General features: G+C 50.6%; 1 pseudogene; it reads right to left on the minus strand.

The window, feature by feature from the left end:
- Positions 1 to 6,800, minus strand: part of LOC135570182 (anoctamin-2-like) — a 102,407-nt pseudogene extending 95,607 nt beyond the window's left edge.
- Positions 6,801 to 7,263: the final 463 nt, after the last annotated feature.

Raw genomic sequence — 7,263 nt, forward strand, 5'->3', positions numbered from 1 at the left:
TCTATTTCTATCTGAATACACACACACACACACACACACACACACACACACACACACACACACACACACACACACACACACACATGATTCAACAAATCATCACCTTGACTTGTGCAATCAGGTGTTAGTGCTGGGCTGGAACTAAAGCCTGCACTCCCTGCACAGGACCAGGGTTGGAGACCACCCTGTAACTATACAGGACCAGGGTTGGAGACCACCCTGTAACTATACAGGACCAGGGTTGGAGACCACCCTGTAACTATACAGGACCTGGGTTGGAGACCACCCTGTAACTATACAGGACCTGGGTTGGAGACCACCCTGTAACTATACAGGACCAGGGTTGGAGACCACCCTGTAACTATACAGGACCAGGGTTGGAGACCACCCTGTAACTATACAGGACCAGGGTTGGAGACCACCCTGTATCTCCACAGGACCAGGGTTGGAGACCACCCTGTATCTATACAGGACCAGGGTTGGAGACCACCCTGTATCTATACAGGACCAGGGTTGGAGACCACCCTGTAACTATACAGGACCGGGGTTGGAGACCACTGATGACCACCCTGTATCTATACAGGACCAGGGTTGGAGACCACCCTGTATCTATAGAGGACCAGGGTTGGAGACCACCCTGTATCTATACAGGACCAGGGTTGGAGACCACCCTGTAACTATACAGGACCAGGGTTGGAGACCACCCTGTAACTATACAGGACCAGGGTTGGAGACCCCCCTGTAGCTATACAGGACCAGGGTTGGAGACCCCCCTGTAACTATACAGGACCAGGGTTGCAGACCACCCTGTAGCTATACAGGACCAGGGTTGGAGACCACTGATGACCACCCTGTATCTATACAGGACCAGGGTTGGAGACCACCCTGTATCTCCACAGGACCAGGGTTGGAGACCACCCTGTATCTCCACAGGACCAGGGTTGGAGCCCACCCTGTATCTATACAGGACCAGGGTTGGAGATCACCCTGTATCTATACAGGACCAGGGTTGGAGACCAATGATGACCACCCTGTATCTATACAGGACCAGGGTTGGAGACCACCCTGTATCTCCACAGGACCAGGGTTGGAGACCACCCTGTATCTCCACAGGACCAGGGTTGGAGCCCACCCTGTATCTATACAGGACCAGGGTTGGAGACCACCCTGTATCTATACAGGACCAGGGTTGGAGACCACCCTGTATCTACACAGGACCAGGGTTGGAGACCACCCTATATCTATACAGGACCAGGGTTGGAGACCACCCTGTATCTATACAGGACCAGGGCTGGAGACCACCCTGTATCTATACAGGACCAGGGTTGGAGACCACCCTGTATCTATACAGGACCAGGGTTGGAGACCACCCTGTATCTACAGGACCAGGGTTGGAGACCACCCTGTATCTATACAGGACCAGGGTTGGAGACCACCCTGTATCTATACAGGACCAGGGTTGGACCCAGGGCTGGACCAGGGTTGAGACCACCCTGTATCTATACAGGACCAGGGTTGGAGACCACCCTGTATCTATACAGGACCAGGGTTGGAGACCACCCTGTATCTCCACAGGACCAGGGTTGGAGACCACTGATGACCACCATATATCTATACAGGACCAGGGTTGGAGACCACCCTGTAACTATACAGGACCAGGGTTGGAGACCACCCTGTATCTATACAGGACCAGGGTTGGAGACCACCCTGTATCTATACAGGACCAGGGTTGGAGACCACCCTGTATCTATACAGGACCAGGGTTGGAGACCACCCTGTAACTATACAGGACCAGGGTTGGAGACCACCCTGTAACTATACAGGACCAGGGTTGGAGACCACCCTGTATCTATACAGGACCAGGGTTGGAGACCACCCTGTAACTATACAGGACCAGGGCTGGAGACCACTGATGACCACCCTGTATTTATACAGGACCAGGGTTGGAGACCACCCTGTATCTCCACAGGACCAGGGTTGGAGACCACCCTGTATCTCCACAGGACCAGGGTTGGAGACCACCCTGTATCTCCACAGGACCAGGGTTGGAGACCACTGATGACCACCCTGTAGCTATACAGGACCAGGGTTGGAGACCACCCTGTATCTATACAGGACCAGGGTTGGAGACCACCCTGTAACTATACAGGACAAGGGTTGGATACCACCCTGTATCTATACAGGACCAGGGTTGGAGACCACCCTGTATCTATACAGGACCAGGGTTGGAGACCACCCTGTATCTATACAGGACCAGGGTTGGAGACCACCCTGTATCTATACAGGACCAGGGCTGGAGACCACCCTGTATCTATACAGGACCAGGGTTGGAGACCACTGATGACCACCATGTATCTATACAGGACCAGGGTTGGAGACCACCCTGTATCTATACAGGACCAGGGTTGGAGACCACCCTGTAACTATACAGGACCAGGGTTGGAGACCACCCTGTATCTCCACAGGACCAGGGTTGGAGACCACTGATGACCACCCTGTAGCTATACAGGACCAGGGTTGGAGACCACCCTGTATCTATACAGGACCAGAGTTGGAGACCACCCTGTAACTATACAGGACCAGGGCTGGAGACCACCCTGTATCTATACAGGACCAGGGTTGGAGACCACCCTGTATCTCCACAGGACCAGGGTTGGAGACCACCCTGTATCTCCACAGGACCAGGGTTGGAGACCACTGATGACCACCCTATATCTATACAGGACCAGGGTTGGAGACCACCCTGTAACTATACAGGACCAGGGTTGGAGACCACCCTGTATCTATACAGGACCAGGGTTGGAGACCACCCTGTATCTATACAGGACCAGGGTTGGAGACCACCCTGTAACTATACAGGACCAGGGTTGGAGACCACCCTGTAACTATACAGGACCAGGGTTGGAGACCACCCTGTAGCTATACAGGACCAGGGTTGGAGACCACTGATGACCACCCTGTATCTCCACAGGACCAGGGTTGGAGAACACCCTGTATCTATACAGGACCAGGGTTGGATACCACCCTGTAGCTATACAGGACCAGGGTTGGAGACCACCCTGTAACTATACAGGACCAGGGTTGGAGACCACCCTGTAGCTATACAGGACCAGGGTTGGAGACCACCCTGTAGCTATACAGGACCAGGGTTGGAGACCACCCTGTAGCTATACAGGACCAGGGTTGGAGACCACCCTGTAGCTATACAGGACCAGGGTTGGAGACAACTGATGACCACCCTGTATCTATACAGGACCAGGGTTGGAGACCACCCTGTAGCAATACAGGACAAGGGTTGGAGACCACCCTGTAACTATACAGGACCAGGGTTGGAGACCACCCTGTAACTATACAGGGCCAGGGTTGGAGAACACTGATGACCACCCTGTAGCTATACAGGACCAGGGTTGGAGACCACTGATGACCACCCTGTATCTATACAGGATCAGGGTTGGAGACCACCCTGTAACTATACAGGACCAGGGTTGGAGACCACCCTGTATCTATACAGGACCAGGGTTGGAGACCACCCTGTATCTATACAGGGCCAGGGTTGGAGACCACTGATGACCACCCTATATCTATACAGGACCAGGGTTGGAGACCACCCTATATATATACAGGACCAGGGTTGGAGACCACCCTGTAACTATACAGGACCAGGGTTGGAGACCACCCTGTAACTATACAGGACCAGGGTTGGAGACCACCCTGTATCTCCACAGGACCAGGGTTGGAGACCACCCTGTATCTATACAGGACCAGGGTTGGAGACCACCCTGTATCTATACAGGACCAGGGTTGGAGACCACCCTGTATCTATACAGGACCAGGGTTGGAGACCACCCTGTAACTATACAGGACCAGTGTTGGAGACCACCCTGTATCTATACAGGACCAGGGTTGGAGACCACCCTGTATCTATACAGGACCAGGGTTGGAGACCACCCTGTATCTATACAGGACCTGGGTTGGAGACTACCCTGTATCTCCACAGGACCAGTGTTGGAGACCACTGATGATATCAAGTCTGGTAATGTAGGGTTAAATAATTCAGCAAGACCTTTTAGATGAGAGGTTCTCCTTGACAGCATACAATCTCTACAGTAATAACCAGCCAGGCGACATAAAATACTATATAACAAAAACATGTTTTCAGTTCACACGGAAAGTTTTGCAAACGTACGTACTGGGAAAGGATTTGGCATGTCATAACAAACAAACGCAGGAGCAGAATCAACAGTTAGCAGAAAGTCAACCGTTTGCGGAGTTACTTACAGGAATCTTGTCTTGGCTGGCGTATTGATGCATTCTGTAGCGCTACAAACACAGACAGGAGAATAAAGGAACGGTGTCGTTAGACCGGGAGGAGAATAATAACGGAATAGTAGCAGCAGCTGTACGCGCAGAACTCATCATTATCAGCACGCGCATCTCGGTAATCCGTCAATTTGGGGGAGCAAAGCGACGCGCCTCTCATTTGGCAGGGGACTCAAGATTAGTAGGCTATGACCTACACACATGTTTCATCTAGATACCTATCAAACTATAGTCTACCTGGAGCTCCCCGTGAATTAATTGGGCTATGAGTCTGAGCTACAGGTTCCGTCGATTCATCCGTCTGTTGATTCTGACTGCGCGCGTCCTCGGAAGTTTGGCACACGCTCAACTCATGTTCACCCAGGTGCGTTGATTGGTCGATGCTCCCTGATAAATTACGGTAACGAGGAACCAGTGGGAACAACCGGGCTCACAGGTGAGGTGATACTGATGGTTTCTACGGCGACGCGCTCAGGGAATTAAAGTGGAAAGCACTGTCATGCACGAAGAACGCATATTAATAATTGTTGTTTTTCATTACAATGAGACCGAAAAATACTACGACCTTTAAATAATGAGCAGTAGGTATCCACGCCTCTTGTTGGTGTTTATTCTTCATTAAAAGTATGAATCCACGCCTCTTGTACGTGTTCATTTTTCATACATGACAGCGCTTGCCATGTTCCTTCCCTGAGCGCGTAACCGTAGAAACGTTCCAAGTATCAACACACCTGACAGGCTCGAACGCCTTTAACACTGTCAAATGAAATACTTTTTATAGTTAAGCTATTTCGTTTTATGTGTTTCTCCAACACAGTAGTCAGAAAGGTATTCAGCATAATAAGACCGTTGAAACTGTTCCACTGAAATCATCTGATTGGACAAAAATCGATATTGTTGATTTAAAACACACACACATATATGCCTCTGACAACTTTTTTTTTCTGTCCAAGTCAAGCACTGCTCCTAAATCATGTCCATACTGTATGTGTCCGCTCCTGTAGGGAGATGTCCCGACCCAGACCAGGACCTGTAGAGCCCAGAGAGATGTCCCGACCCAGACCAGGACCTGTAGAGCCCAGAGAGATGTCCCGACCCAGACCAGGACCTGTAGAGCCCAGAGAGATGTTCCGACCCAGACCAGGACCTGTAGAGCCCAGAGAGATGTCCCGACCCAGACCAGGACCTGTAGAGCCCAGAGAGATGTCCCGGTCCAGACCAGGACCTGTAGAGCCCAGAGAGATGTCCCGACCCAGACCAGGACCTGTAGAGCCCAGAGAGATGTTCCGACCCAGACCAGGACCTGTAGAGCCCAGAGAGATGTCCAGACCAGGACCCGTAAAGCCCAGAGAGATGTTCCGGTCCAGACCAGGACCTGTAGAGCCCAGAGAGATGTTCCGGTCCAGACCAGGACCTGTAGAGCCCAGAGAGATGTTCCGACCAGGACCTGTAAAGCCCAGAGAGATGTTCTGACCCAGACCAGGACCTGTAGAGCCCAGAGAGATCTTCCGGTCCAGACCAGGACCTGTAGAGTCCAGAGAGATCTTCCGGTCCAGACCAGGACCTGTAGAGCCCAGAGAGATGTTCTGACCCAGACCAGGACCTGTAGAGTCCAGAGAGATGTCCCGAACCAGACCCAGATCAGGAGTACCAGGCCCCGGGTCGAACAGGGCATCACTGTGTATGGACGATGACTCGCTGACAGCTGTGGCCACCCTGCAGCCACTCCATGTTCCTGCAGACACACACATCATAGACACGTAGTATACACATCAGATTATCCAATATACACACCATATTGTGCTATACACATACTCAGTTACACACAACATCTAATATCACATTATCCAATATACACACTCAGTCACACACAGCAGGGTCATCGATCCTACCACGTTATGGAACAGACACACAGCAGGGTCATACATCCTACCACATTATGGAACACACAGACACACAGCAGGGTCATACATCCTACCACATTATGGAACACACAGACACACAGCAGGGTCATACATCCTACCACATTATGGAACAGACACACAGCAGGGTCATATATCCTACCACATTATGGGACAGACACACAGTGGGGTCATATATCCTACCACATTATGGAACACACAAACAGCAGGGTCATACATCCTACCACATTATGGAACACACAGACACACAGCAGGGTCATCGATCCTACCACGTTATGGAACAGACACACAGCAGGGTCATATATCCTACCACATTATGGAACAGACAGACAGCAGGGTCATATATCCTACCACATTATGGAACACACAGACACACAGCAGGGTCATATATCCTACCACATTATGGAACAGACACACAGACAGCAGGGTCAAATATCCTACCACATTATGGAACAGACACACAGTGGGGTCATATATCCTACCACATTATGGAACAGACACACAGCAGGGTCATATATCCTACCACATTATGGAACACACAGACACACAGCAGGGTCATATATCCTACCACATTATGGAACAGACACACAGCAGGGTCATATATCCTAACACATTATGGAACAGACACACAGCAGGGTCATATATCCTACCACATTATGGAACACACAGACACACAGCAGGGTCATATATCCTACCACATTATGGAACACACAGACACACAGCAGGGTCATATATCCTACCACATTATGGAACAGACACACAGCAGGGTCATATATCCTACCACATTATGGAACAGACACACAGCAGGGTCATATATCCTACCACATTATGGAACAGACACACAGCAGGGTCATATATCCTACCACATTATGGAACACACAGACACACAGCAGGGTCATATATCCTACCACATTATGGAACAGACACACAGACAGGGTCATATATCCTACCACATTATGGAACACACAGACACACAGCAGGGTCATATATCCTACCACATTATGGAACAGACACACAGCAG

The sequence above is a fragment of the Oncorhynchus nerka genome, unplaced genomic scaffold (assembly GCF_034236695.1).
Source record: "Oncorhynchus nerka isolate Pitt River unplaced genomic scaffold, Oner_Uvic_2.0 unplaced_scaffold_1056, whole genome shotgun sequence".
NCBI lineage: Eukaryota > Metazoa > Chordata > Actinopteri > Salmoniformes > Salmonidae > Oncorhynchus > Oncorhynchus nerka.